General features: G+C 48.2%; 1 protein-coding gene across 3 annotated transcripts in view; it reads left to right on the plus strand.

Moving 5' to 3' along the window:
- Positions 1 to 446: 446 nt before the first annotated feature.
- The window catches only part of COL19A1 (collagen type XIX alpha 1 chain), a 2,241,461-nt gene continuing 2,226,746 nt past the window's right edge, over positions 447 to 15,161 (plus strand). For all 3 annotated transcript variants that reach the window (XM_069606203.1, XM_069606204.1, XM_069606205.1), the window contains exon 1: positions 447 to 529. The gene's annotated coding sequence lies outside the window, so the exon portion shown is untranslated. The remainder of the gene's footprint in view (positions 530 to 15,161) is intronic.

Genomic DNA, 15,161 nt, shown 5'->3' on the forward strand with positions numbered 1-15,161 from the left:
TACAGTGCAAGTCATCGAAATCCCAATGACAAAACTCTTACTACTGCAATACTTCACGCAGGTGTCCCGTAGCCTGACTGAAAGCGTCCCGTCTTCGTGCTTTTCTGTTCACTCGCTGCCATGGCTGTTTCGGGGGCTCTTTGCTGTAGTTACTTACCACGCGCGGCGATTGAACCCGCTACTCGGGTCTGACAGTCGCTTTAGGCGCCGCCAGTGAAGTGGGGCCCGCCCGCACTCCGAGCCCGGCGCCGCGCTCCTGGCGCAGCGTGGCTTGCACTGCTGCAGGCAGGGGCTGTGCACCGGCTCAGCCTGAGCGCTGCCTGTCTTGTCTCGCAGTGCGCTTCCTCCTCTGTGAGTGGGAGGGCCCCCCGCCTGGGTGTGTGTGTCAGAGAGAGTGAGACTAATAAGGCCGGCGCTGCCGCCCCCTCTGCACTCCCTGCGAGACTCACTCCAAGAACTTCGCAGGACTGCAGCAGCCTGGCACCCCGCGCCACTGAGCTTCCGGACTTTTATTCGGCACACGTTACAGGTAAGTGCTGCCCACGCGCGTACACCCTGCTGCGTTTGGGAATCTCTTTACCGACCCCGCCCTCCTTTCCCCGTGAACCAGGACCCGCGGGGCACTGCGTGCTGTCTGTGGCGCCCCCTGCCTAACCTCCGGTTCTTCTAATGCGTCAAAGTTTCCCTTTCCACAACGAGTTCTCATCTCGCCTTGCGACGCGCAGAGCACAGTGATCGCAAAGCCGGTGTGCCGCAGCAGTCCTTTGAGTTTGGAGCACTGTTTGGGGCTGCCACTTTCGCTTTGGGGGGCAATAGTATGCTAAATAAGCGGGTGGGGAGTGGTCTACATTCTGCTCCGTTACTGGAGCTTCACTGGCCCCATTTGGGAAGTGTCAATGTCACCGGGCAGCCCCAGTACAGTCACTATGCGGCCGGCCATGTGTCAGATGTCTGTGTGGTTGTCCCGTGTGCCCGGTGCCTTGGTCGGTGAGGCCGCAGAGCACGGTGCGTGCAGCAGTGTGTCCTGGAGTTCGGGGTCACAGAGTACGGTGCGTGCAGCAGCAGTGTGTCCTGGAGTTGGGAAGGGCGTCTCAGGTTATCGCGAGGTGCGTGCATATGCTACTGTTGCCCAAAATCCCAAGTAAAGACTGGGGTGCGGAGACGCGGAGAGTGTGTGGTGGTGAGTGACAGAACAAGGAATAGAAATCGCCGGGGGTGAGAAAGTGAGCGGCAGGCACAGGAGAAGACACTGAAATATAAACAGAAAGTAGTTGTGACAGGGCGATAGAGACCGACAAACGGATAAATGAGAGGGGTGGGCTAAACAAGTGGTTGTGCATTTGATGATCGGTGCACGTGGGCAATAAAGCAACATTCAGATCCGCCCAAGTGTGCTGGAGTGCACAGTCTAGGGGGCACAGTCCCAGGCACGGGCACAGGAATGCCGAGGATGGTTGACTATCAACCCCCGGCCCCTTCCAAAAAAAAACCTCAGTGCGGAGCCCCTCACGGTGGAAGGGGCCGGGGGCTTCTTGTCCCCGGTGCGGAAATGGGCCGCGCTCCACCCCGGTCGGGTTACCAGTGATGTGCAGGTGTCCCGCAAATGGTTTTCCAATCCTCGGCGTCTCCGGGATACGCGGGCACATTTTCTCCGGCGGAGCTGCAGTGCCACATTTCCGAGATGTTTGTGGGCCCGCTGGTGCCAGCAGCAGCATATGCCCTAGCTTCACGTGCTCCCCCGGCTCGGCTATTGATGGTGTCCGGTTCACAGGGGCGGATGCGGAGCCGTGGGTCGCCTCTCCATGTCCCCAAATCCACAGTGGCGGGCTGCAAGAACGTAACCCGAGAAAGGCTGGGGAATGTCATCTGTGGCGGGGAGGCAGGAGCCGGGACAGCACTTGGGGCGGGGGCGCCATCCGGGGGTAGTAGGATCACCAGGCAGATGGGGAAGGTGCAGTGGGGAGATATAGGAAAACAGCGCCTTGAAGCTGAGGCAACAGTCAGCGCTTTACCGAAATTAAGGGTTTGGAGAGGTGTGGGTGGCACACCTGGAAGCAGCAGCGGGGAATGGACACGGCTGTCCCATGCGAAGGTTGGGTGGCGTGGGCTGTGGGCGCCAGTGAATATCGCAGGGGAGGCTGAAGTGCACGTGCAGCTGATTGGAGGCACATGGAAAGCTCTAGCAGGGGCGATCAATTCCTGTTCGAAAGGGGCGGTCATTCATTTAGCTCTTTGGTGCAGCGAGTGAGCAGACTTGGCTGAACACCCCACACTCGGTGCCTCTAGGCGCTTTCCACTGAAAACTCTTGTTTTTAATAGTCATCGTTCCTCACCAACTCGCTAGTCGCCTGAAATGATAGGACTTAAGTGAACAGATGGATTTTTTTTTTCAAGCGAGGAAAATGAAATCAGTACATTGGTCCCAACATCCAGAGATTTAGCCAATAAGCGATGTGAGTGCACACGCGCGGAGCGCCGACTACAGAGTGGTCGGTTCCGAGGAGGGCCATTTTTGCCGTGACCATGCCTTGCTGAAAATCGTGGTGGTTGAAGTGTCCGATACAGTGGACTTGTTTTGCCCATTATATGTAGGACGACTGAGGTCGTGCCCTTAGTTTACCCTAAGCTCGGTGACCTGGCGCTCTGACACACTCATCGAAGCTAAGTGCCTACGCTGAGTTTTCGTCATGAAATAACGTTTGCAGACTCCCTTAATAAAGCGCCCAGCGAGCCCACAAACGACCCGTCCAAGGAAAGCCCGAGTCTACCTCGCGTTCATTGCGCGCCTGGTACTGATCTTCGCTGTGTTCCCGCCTCTCTCGGGTAGAAGTCTCGGCCGCGAGCGCCGCCCGCGCCTTGACGGGAGCTTCAATGCACTCGTCGCCGCTGCCGGAGCGCGCGTTTCTGCTCCCCGGCCTCCACACAGAACGATATGCTCGCAGTTCATGGCTATCGCCCGGCGCTGTCTCCACTTTCGCCCGGAGCGCCTCGGTGGCTCTGGCGCGTGGAATTTCCAAGTTCCCAGGGAGCTTGCATGGGTTTCGCGCGAGATGGGAGGCCCTTTACTTTCGGAGCACCCGCTATTAAAAACATGCAATATTGATAAAAGAATAGCTCAGCGGGTTGAGTGCTCGTTGCTGTGATCTGCAGGTCATAGGTTCGAATCCCAGCAATGCCAACTCAGCCTTTCATCCTTCCGAGGTCAATAAATGAGTACTCATTTCGTTTAGGTGATATTGTATGTAAATATGTGCTCTGTAAAAGCGCTTTGGATTAAGGCGCTATATAAATAACACATCATTATGAAAGGTCAATCGATTTACTATGGATGGATCCAGAGTTTATTTATGGACCCCCCCTTTTACATTTCATAAGGCTTGATGGTAAAGTGCCCAATGAAAGGCCCAGACTAAGTTATACCTGCTGACTGCGACCTTGTGTCTCATAATCTCTGCCCTCCCTCGCGTTGGAAAATGGAGGAGCTCGTGGCAATGGCGAGTTTATGACATCATCGGATTGTCAGGATTGTGCGTGCACTGCTGAGCTCGTAACGCGTCTGTGCCATCATAGGAGGGGCCGATCACGAGCAAACACCACTTCTTCTACCCCACGCTGCCGCCCCCCCTCTAGTCCCCCCTCTACATGTACCAAACCCGCGCCTTGTCACTGAGGTGTGGCTGAGGGTTCACCTGCACCCACATTCCCTGGCTGCAGGCAGTTCAGATGCCCGGGTGGCTTTATGGAACTCTTTAAAGGAACTGGGATGGGCGAATATAGAAATGACTTTAGATACGATCTGATGTTTGGCAACCCCTTTTCCTATTATTTGCCACTTCTAACATTGTCCGGGGGTCACATTGTAATGGCGGTACAGGAAATAGAGATGTGGAAACAAGCAAAACAATACAACATTGCAATATTGAAATGGTCATGCAGTTGTAAAATGACTCATCAGGGATGATTTTTGGGCTTTTTGAGCAAAGTAAGGCATGGATGGGGGGCAGAGTTTGAGAAATCCAAGCGTAGGGTTGTCATTTATTTGGAGAGTAGGGAGAAGTTTCTCTGACTTGAACAGTGCTTACATTGTAAAATAATAAGTGCTGGGTCTCAAATATTTTCTAACATGCCCACTATACTTGAGGATGGCCAGCTCCCGCCCACTGATGCCACCCCCCAGAGCTGCTCCCCATGCCTTCAACATATATTAAAACTGCAACTCACACCGGTTTATTGTGCTTGACGGATGTACTCACTACGGCAGATGTGTGATTTACAAATACCAATCAACATACTCCTTGTTTCTTGATAGAACACATATGTGTAAGGAGACACATGTTTAAGTGTGTCTTTAAACACAGTCGTCATTTACATTTTGCTCTGATTCTATAGTTGTTTATTATGTGACTGGCAGTTACAATAATAAAGTCGCCAAAACACCACATCAAAATCAAACTGAGCCTGAGACAATAAGTGCCGGGGCGCAGAAAAAAGTGTCAGGGCTGAGCCCTGGCAAACATCCCCAGAAATTAAGCACTGGGCTTCAATGGTAACTGTGAACTACTTCTTGAATTTAGGGAGTGGCAATCACTTTCTTGTCTAAGTCAAACAAACAAATGTAATGCCGTATGCCTCCAGTCCCCTTTTCAGCCCCAAGGCGCAGAGGGGGCGTGAAGCAGTTTTCAGCTCTGCCATGCTTTCCTTCAGTGCCTGGGAAGAGCACTTTGTTTCACGCTTGCATGAGCTTTCCCATGCAATCAAACACATGGATTCCTGTTGAATCTCTCTCGAAATGGCACCTGCAAAAGATCAGTTTCATTCCATAGGAATCCATTTAGCATAATGTGCAGGCAGTGTTTACTTTCTTTGCAAAAACTGAAGAGTAAAGGCTATTTTTTCTGCTTTTGCTCTTCAGTCTTCCCCCTCATCGTGTACATTTTTTTTTTAAATGCCCCTTAACTTTTTCATGAAGGCATAGTCCTCAGTAGTGAACAATAGTAGAACAGTCACAACTCTGGGATGACCAACTGCAGAGACAATCCAGGATCTACAGGGAATACACATTTTAAAATTGGCTTTAGGGCAGCGGTATTCAAACTTTGTTAGGCCAAGCCCACCTTGAGTAAAAGTATTGCTGCTGGGCCCACCAGGATGCCATTTCTGCTTATATTTTCTATTAAAATCAATCACTGTACTGCCTTTTTGAAGAGCCTCGCGCTCCCCGTGGACAACCTTTGGGCACCCCCCAGGGGGGCCAGCCCCACAGTTTGAAGACCACTGCCCTAGGGTCCACTTACTAATCCCGTACTCTGCTGTGCCCAGTTCTTTCCATTCAAGGGGGAATCTTAAAGGTAGTGCGCACCTTGGGTTGGCAGACCGGCTTCCAACAGCATCCCATGTGACCAGGCCAGCGCTAACTCTGCATGAGGCAAGCCAACGGTGGCAGAGTCAGTGCATTGATACCCTGGTGGTTGGTGAACCTGGAGTGCCCCATCCTGACCTGCACAAACCATAGCGCCTCCACCTTTGTTGACGTTCCAATGCGTGAGGCACCAATAGCAGCATTTCTATTCCTGTGTACTCCATAACATAAGCAATACGAAAGAACTTTATGGCTGTTGTATGTTTTTTACTGAAATGTCACACATTCAACCTAGATAATATGACAACACAAATAAATGTGATATGCAAAAACAAAACAAATATCAGGGAAGTATTGCAGGTCTGCCCAAAAGATGAACAATGGTAGTAACTTAGTATTTCTCTCCTAACTTTCAGTGTTATGCAGATGACACACAGCTCTCCTTCAAGCTTCCCTCCTCTGCCTCCTCCTCTTCCTCTCTCCTTCCTGACTGCCTGTCTGCCATTCAAGTCTGGTGCACTGCTAACAATCTCTGTCTTAATGCCAGTAAGACAGAGAGCCTGCTCATTGGGATCCCTGCTCCCTCTTTCCCTCCCACACTCTGGCCACCCTCCATGGGTCCTCACCCTTGTGTTAGGCAAAAAAATGACATCTTCAGCTCCTCTCTCTCCTTCTCTCCTCGCATCACACACCTTGTCAAGAAGGCCCAGTTTCAACTGCACCTCCTCAGAGGCATTCTCCCTTTCCTCACCTTCCCCCAGAAACGAAATGTCTCTAGAGCTCTGGTCCCGTCCATGCTGGACTACTGCAACAGCCTCTTCCTCAATTTTCCTTTATCATCCCTTCGCCCCCTGCAACTAATCCAGAATAGGGCTGAAAGACTTATCCTTGGCCTCAAGCTAGGGACTGCATCTCTCCAGCTCTAAAATGTCTCCACTGGCTGTTCTGGTTGCTGCGAGGATCAAGTCCAAGACCCTCTGCATCATCTGCAAGGCTTTCTGGTGCCTGAGACCCCACTACATCCAACTCGCTCTCTCTCCCTAAATACCTTCCTGCTAGAGCCCTTCAATCTTCTAGCTCCAACTCTCTGCAGAAAAGACGCTTTTCAAAGCAGAGAGTGGGGGGTAGATCTCTCTCCTCTGCAGGAGCCCCACTTTGGTATGGGCTTCCTGCCTCTCTCAAACTTGAGCCGGGTTTCTCCTTAAGTTCCAGAAGCTTCTCAAGACCTTCCTTTCTCCTCCTCCTTCCCTCTGCCTCTCCACTGCTAATGCTCCCTGTCTGCCGCTTGACTGGCTGCCTGGTTTCTTCAGATTCTTACAGTCTACCCCAGCAATTGGTCACCCCTGAACCCGCCTTGCCCCACACCCCACGCAACCTGCACTTGCCCTTCTGGGCCCCCTCCCCTGCACTACCCTGGCTGGGCCTACACCCATTGAGCTTTACCAGCCCGTCCCTTGTACTTAGCATGTGGACCTTCCTTCCTCTGCACTCTCTGCATTCCCCTGCCTCTGCCCACATGGCCTCCCACACACTTGCTTTCCCCACGGGTCCTCCGCCCTGACCTGCACTTCCCCGCTCCTCTCTCCCCTGCACTTCATGTTACTGCAGTTGCACGATCGAAATGTCACAAGGTCATGTAGGACCATTTTTGTAATCCCTGTCCCCCCTTGTCATGTTGCGCCTTGAAAAACAATGTGGACATGCGCATTATAAATACCCAATAAATAAATACACATCGAGACTGGTCTCGGGAAAGGAAACCCACTCTATCTGGCCCTGCCAGATTCTCAGATAAAGCAAATGCAGGTCACCCACAGCCCAGCACAGCGACTAGACTTCTTACCAAGACAGTGAGCACGTCGCTCCTATTCGTAGACTGTGCCTCAGATCTGGCCGGCTCCTATAGACCCCTTCAATCTGCAGGAAAATACCAGTTTTCATCAGAAGCCCCTGCCTATGGCACTCTCTCCCCTTACCTATTTGAGCCCTCAAAAATTCTTCTGTTTTTAGCAATGCCTGGCAAACCTTCTTTCTTCTCTTAGCTGCACTGCCGTTCATGAATAGTTCTGTCTCCAGTGCCAAGAGAGCTTTGGGTACTCAAGCACTGTAAACAACTAATAAAATCACAGTCCCAGTCTTTAAAACCCTTCTATGTGGAAGGGTGGGGGGGAGATTCACTTGAAGTACTGCATTTTTTAAAAACAATACTCGTTCTTACTCTTATAGTTCCCAAAGGGCCCTCCCTGGCCTATGGAACTCAATTACCTCCTGCAACCTGATGATCTCCATAGAAAGTGGGATACTGCAAAGATAACTGGGGGTGTAGAGCGTTTCTTGCCTTTATTAATTAATCATCGGACCTTCAAATCCCTGAGAAGTTGGTACAAGGGACGGGAAGCAAACCTGAATCAGTGTCTCCTGGGATTGGTTGTCCTACTTACAGTGACATTGCCAGGCCTCCGCTTCACCATGATACTTATTATTCCAGCAAAAACGTAAGGAATGGGGATTGCATTTCCTTGTGTCATCCCTTCTAGGGATGATTCCCTCCCCCAAATATCTCTGAAATTGAAATACGGGTACCTCCTTGGATTCCACCTGGCACATCTGGGTACCCCTAATCCTTCTTGTTCCCAGTGGAACCCCTTTGCCTTCTTGAAGTCCTCCTACTCAGCTCAGGTGGTGCCAAATTTAAATTTCCTATTTTCAACTGTAGGACCCATTTGACCCCTTTAGTGTCTTTACTTTCTGTTCATGGGTTTTGTACACCACGAGGCATGGGCTAGCCCAGCTCTGAATCCATATCATCATGGGCTTGAATTCTGTCTGTGTCCAAGGGGTGCATTGGCCACTTTCACTCCCTAAAAATAGGCAGATACTCCCTAAAAATAGGGAGTCAAAATACTCCCAGCAAAAATAGGAAACAGACACAAAGTAGTCAGTCATCCTGCTTTCACCTGCACAGCTCCAAGGAGACTTCTGGATTGGGAATGCACATAGTGCCACAGGAAAGAACTCTGCTATTATTACTGCCTCCTCTGACGAGGTGAACATTTTTTAATGCGCAGGAATAACTCAGTACAAAGAAATAGTTAATACAAAACGTTTCTGTTTAACAGTTAAAGCATATTTGAACTCGCATATTGGGAATGCGATTTATATTTGTACCCCCTAAACATTCATTTTAATCCCAACTTTAAAAAATAGGGAGTATAATACTCTCACTTCAAAATCTTATCTAGAGCACTGATTCCAAGCATCAAATTTTGACAAATATGTCATCTAAAACGCTCCCCCTAGAGCATCCTTATGGGCATGTTGCTTTCCGGTTACATGAATACGCAACCAAATATACTCAATGCTAGAGTTTTGATTGATTGATTTGTTATTTATTATGCACCTATACACAAGTGTTTCAAGGCACAACCAGGAAAGGGGGGATGGAAACAAGGGGAAGACAAGACAAACGAGAGGTACAGGGAGAAGTGCACCCAGAGTAGCAGGGCCTGAGCCCTAACTGCAACAGTTAGTCATTGTTGCATGAGGCATCTTTTATTTTTATGATGGCCTCACCAAGCAGACTGATATTCACCCCTGACCATTGTGATACCAGTGAACTCTCTCTTTGTTTCTTTGAAGGCTTTGAGAGCTTATTATACACACCACACAGGGTGGATGGAGTAAGAAAAGGAGCAATACATGTGTTTCATACCCTGTTATTCAGAAAACCGCTCCAATGGAATCACAGTGATTGGCTGCCACCGTTCAAGTGAAAAGTGATATAACATGTCATTTGAACTGGGCCCCTTTAAATAAAGGAGGTTCAGATCTATTTAGCGTGATTATCAGTGAAGAAAGTTACAGAAATATGGCAGATGGCATTTATTTAAAATGTGACAAACAAACTGCAGATCTGGAAAAATGAGTATGCCATTTTTTATCATGAGCAGAGGGTATAGGTCTGTGCCTTGTAAAAGTGGAAGGTTGCTTTTTTAGTAAAATGAGGGTGGTAATATTAATTGTAAGTCTATTGAAAAGGAGAGTAAGCTCATTGGAGTATTGTGATGCGATGAGTTGCTAGACCATGCGGACAAGGCGTTGGCAACGTTTCAGTCTATTTATCATACTTGCACAGCACAGGCCTTCTTCAGGAAAATATCGTAGTGAGCATGGGCTTTATTGGTAGTCAATAGAATGGGAAACGTCCCGGTTCCCTAGGAGTTCTCTGAGAAACAATCCAAAAAGAGGCTGCTTGGTTCGGGTATGAGGACAATGAAAAAGTGCAAACCATTGTTGGCACTTCAATCACAGGGACTGTCAGCTTTAGGTGTGACGAGAGAGCCTAAATACCGAATTATGCATCCATTACTTCACTATAAATCCAATCCTTGTTATGGCAACTGTTCCTTTTTGACCAGACATTTTTCCATCGTATTGGAGTCTATTTCATAATGCACTCAACATTCAAACCCCTCACCACACCATTTCGTTGAACTATTGATTGATTTCTAACAGTAACATCACATTCTATGAAGTACTGGTACCTTTGTCATGTGGCGCCATATAAGATACCATAAAGAAATAAAAACATGAATAATAAACATATGGCATAGCTCTGAGTTTATGCCATTGGGCCTAACACATGACGATTCCAGAACCATTCGCCACGGTCTTTCCTAGGAATGTACATTAGTTTAGCCTCACTTCGTTTTTAGGGTACACCAAGGCACAGAAGTCTCCCACTGGCCACATTTGCTCTTTTGAAGATGAACACCCCATTTATGTTTCGCGAAAACAGGGAAACCCTCTCTTGGTCTAAGCATCACGAGTGGCCAGAAAACTGACTGTAACTTTCCAACACAGGGTTGAAATGTCAATAAAAGTGAACAGGGAAGTGCATCTTAAACCCCACGTGTTGGAAGCAGCCTCTTACAACACAGTTTCTTTTACGTTGCATTGAGGTGCGGCTTGACATGAGCGTATCCATGCCGTAGGGTCCATTCCTCTGACGGACCGAATGGCGGATTGAACGCAGGTCACTTTTTGCTGTAACCGCCGCAAGTCAGAGGCCGCCTCTAGCCGGCGTGTCCCTCTGTGTCATCGGACGCTCACGAGGGGCCAGGCTCGGGGACAACCGCGATCGCGGACCTGACTGGTGCAGCCCCACGCACGGACTTGTTATAATACGGCACAACACGGCACCGGCTCAACATTGAAGTGTGCCTCTTCTCCTGCACGGGGACCGTTTGCTGCAGTATGGGAGGTGAGTGGAGAGCTGGAGCGACCTCCCTTAGGCTGCTTCTCATCCTCTCTGCTTTTTGCCCTACTTCTCACTCCTAGCTTACTGTGGCTCTGTGGATGCTGTGCATTAACCCATTAGCGTAGAACAATCATGGTGTCAAGTTTGACAACACTTCATACTTGTCAAGAGCCCTGATTCCTATTGTCCCTCTGCTGTATATAACCATCATTAGCTGAGTGGGAGGAGTGTGGGACCCTGTACCTGCATCTCGGTTCCATGCTACTGCACTAGAGCAGGGTGGATATTGTCACCTATTACAGTTAAACTGGTCTCAAAGCTATATGCCCAGGAGACTACGGGCTTAGGCCTTTGATCCTGGGCACCTTGGCATTTTGTTTCTCCATTAACCCTCTGGCCCCCAGGAGAGAGGAACTACCTAGACAGCGTGTGAGGATTGAGTTTATCCCTCTATACCCCCTTGGGGGTCTAAGGGCATAACAACTTTATTACTTATTATCCTTCTCAGTATTGGAGAGTTCTTCGTCTTTTGAGTATATAACTCTGGTGGACCTTGAAAATTTACCTTTCGCTGAGATGCAGGAGGGGAAAAGGTCCTCCCACTCGAACTACAATCTGTGGAAAACGAAGACCCTACCCTCTTAGGAGAATATGGAGACTTATATGAAGGTTGTTAAACCTAAGAAGAATGCGAAATATGCCAAGCCGGTGGACCAAGGTGCTATCACCTCCGGAAATAAACTCAACCACCATTGAGGAGACCATAGTCCCTGGCCCTAGTGGTAGCATTACATTGAATACTACCAATTTTGATAATATTGACAACAATTCTCTCTTGGATCTGTGCCTAAATATTCAGAGAGGGATGTCATCACAAACACCACTGACGATAGCTAGTGGCTCATTACCCCACAGTATTAGTAACATGAGCACTCCTCCTGGCCTGCATGACTCCATCGGAAGCAGTGGACGATTGTCTGCTTCCCCTAATTTAGCAATGGCATCTATGGAGGATGCACCAGACAAACAGGATGATGACTTGGATTGTCAACACTCCGGCTCAACTGAGATTGCTGAGCTCCAATCATCAGTTGCTGCTCTACAATTTGCGCTTAAGATCTTGCTGCAAATGTCAGGCCGCATTCTGACTAACACTAACATCCTTACCATGGCGTTAGAACAGAAGGACCATCTCCGCGAGGAGGCGGAAGCTAACCTTTCTGACGCCCTGCACATCGTTGAAGAAAGCGATGACCAGGATAATGTGGAAGAAGTTGTAGCTGAGCCACCAGAACCTTTCATCAGTACTAGAACCCATGAAGTAACCCAGGAGAATGTTGGGGACCTTGAGATGGTACAAAGTCCCTATGTTTCTTCTCACGGAAGCAACGTAGATTGGCGAGGAAGGCGCTTAAAAATAAAAAATCCAAAGCAAGCGCCCTACCGCCTATTGCTGTGCCACAGACAGGGCTGGATACACGTACGAAAAAAGCCAAGAAGAGACTAGCTAGATCAGCAGCACTGGTGCCAGCGACTAAAGGTTCCCTCTCTGGCTGGCTCATGCCGGAAAAAAACCCCACTAGTCCGGTCTCTGATGAGGATCTTCTGAAAGACTTAGACCCGGATCTAGAATTTAGCTTGCCAGTATGTACTGAGCAACCATCAGCATCTGCACAGGAGGGAAATATACCGGCACCTGTGCTTCTGGAACTGGGGAATGACTCTAAAGACATCAACGAGAATCGCATCTGCTTTATTAAGAACTTATATCAGAGCGGTAAAGATACTTGGCTTGCACGATCTGAGCTATTAGTCAGATTTTATTGCATTCCCCAACTTTGAGCATTGAAATCTGACGATTTTTTGTTCATAGAGCCTTTAATAGGCCCTAATTCCAACGTCTCTGCCTTACATTGTACCTTTCTGATGACAGCGCGGTTGATCAGGAAATACAAAGAGGAACTCAAGACCGTTGACGTCGACATTGATGTGGACATAAATTAAATGGATACGAACATTGGCTCTGATGTTATTGCAGCTCCAGTCACCGTGTCTAATTGTTTTAAGCCAATTGAAGTGAAAAATCTTGAACTTGCTGAAGTACAACAAGTCCTAAAATAGCTGATGGAACCCCTTCCGGGGGTTTTACACAATCATTGAGCCTTTTCCCTTCTTACGTGGAACTGCAGAGGCTTTTCCCATTTACTGAGATCTGATGGTTCTGTTGATCTTTTGTCCAAACATAGTTGTATTTGTCTTCAAGAGACCTGGGCAATGGATCCCCTGCTATGGGATGGATTTGTCCTGTATCAATCTTTTGCAAAACGGGGTACAAGGAGCCGCCCCTTTGGTGGTCTACTCATTGGGGTGGTAAACACGGTGGTCTCTCATAGGGTCCATTGTAATGTTGAGGATTACCTCATGGCAGTAGAGGTTGAATATGAAGAGGAACATTGCTCTATTAGGTTTCTCCTTGTTAACCTTTATAATCCACCAGGAGAACTCATTAGTGAATCCCTACAAGAAGCACTACAGGACCTAATGTCATCTTGGACAATGAAATCTGGTAATGTGGCAGTGGTGGTCATGGGGGACTTCAACTGCCACATGACAGGCGAGGGTTACACATCGTTTAATCCGAATCTTAGCACAACATGCCTAATGATCCATGAGAAAAGGGAGGCTGAGGGGCTGTTTACAATTGTTCACCTATTGGGATCTTGAGATGATTAACGGCCGCACGCTTGGTGATAGCCCGGGGAAACATACCTGGACAAATGGGTTCGTTTCCAGCACTTTGGATTACATATTTACGTGCCCCGAAATGCAATCGAAAGTTGCAAATATGAAAGTGATCAATAACAACTGGAGTGACCATGCAATGCTCCAATGTTCCTTACAATTCCCTAGCCGCACCACTCCCACATTGAATATTGGTAGTATCAACATCAATAGTTCGGGGTCAAGAATTATATGGTCGGAAAAAAAATATCCGGTCAGAGACGGAAGCCCTCAAATGCTCCTCTTTTATCGGCTCTCTGGATTTTAACATCATGACCATTAATGCCATTGAAGAATGGATTCTGGCATTCTCGGGAAAACATGATGTGGCCAAAATAGGCTACATGATAAGCACATAGGGCGTTAGTCGCCCCTATAACAAAGGAATTAGAGATGCCAAGAGAGGGTTGAGAGATGAAATTTGTAGCATTAAGACCTTGAATTTACCAGCAGCTCTTTACTGCGAGAGTCAGAAAAGCCAAAAATTGTTACAGAACCAGCATTAAGCATATAAGAAAGGCTGATAGAAATAGCGCCTATCAAAGGCTAGCGCATAGTAACTGTTCTAGGAACTCTCGCAGTATCTGGTCTCTACTGAATGAGACTAGGGAGAATGGCAAAGCCCAATTAGCCAATCCTATTAGTGAGGAGATTTGGATAAAATTCTTAGAAGGGCGTAATGCAGGGGAACCCAAGTTGCTTAATACATCCTTGAATAAGGCTCCTATTTTTTCGCCTTTTGAAGTATCCCCAGAGACCATTCTGAACAAAATAAAAGTTCTTAAGTTCTCAAGAGCCTCTGGCCCTAATGGGCTGGCTAATGTGGTAATCTTGAACTACCCTGAATTTTGGGCGGAGTTATTCTCCGTTCTTTTTGAAAAAATCTTAGCACAGGGGAGAATCCCTCAATCTTGGCAAACAGCTATCCTTATTGCTATTTTCAAAAAGGGTAACCCTACCGATCCCAACAACTTTAGGCTTCTCTCTATGCTGGTGGGGCCAACATACTCAGCAAATTTCAGTGTGGATTTCGGCGGGATTTCTCTGCATCACACAATCTCATGGTGATGGACATATTTCGCACACGGGCTCTCACCAAGGGGCAGCCCCCTCTGTATGCTCTATACATCGACTTTAAGTCTGCGTTTGATTCCATCCCTAGAGACAGACTGTGGCTGAAACTTGAATCAATGGGATGTCCGGGAGGTCTCTTGTACTATCTGAGACTCTTGCACCAAAACACTACGGCCCGTCTTAGGCTAAATCAAGAGGGCAACATGACCAAAAAGGTGTCCCAAAATAGAGGGGTAAAACAGGGATGTGTCACCGCACTCCTGATTTACATCCTCTTTGTATATGACATTCCAGCAGTATTAGCTGAAATTGACAATTGCCCACTGAAAATTGGCGAGGCACCCTGTACTGTACTAGCATACGCTGACGATCTGGTAGTATTTGATAACACCATTAGTGGGCTTCAGCGCTCCACTACCACTTTATGGGAATATGCTAGTCTTAATGGACTAACTATCAACCTAGGCAAGACCAAAGTGCTCAGATTCACGGGGAAAAGAGCATCCCGAGTTAACCTGATGGTGGGTAAAATCAATATATCTTATGCACCCTCCTATCGTTACCTCAGAATTGAAATTGAGCCTAAGGGTGATTACCGCTACTGCAGACAAGGACGCAAAATCAGGGCAGCACAAGTTACTGCACTGATTGCTGCATTCTCAAACAAGCAGGGCGGCTATACGCTTT

This window comes from Ambystoma mexicanum, chromosome 4p, assembly GCF_040938575.1.
Source record: "Ambystoma mexicanum isolate Mex_15411 chromosome 4p, UKY_AmexF1_1, whole genome shotgun sequence".
NCBI classification, from domain to species: Eukaryota; Metazoa; Chordata; class Amphibia; order Caudata; family Ambystomatidae; genus Ambystoma; species Ambystoma mexicanum.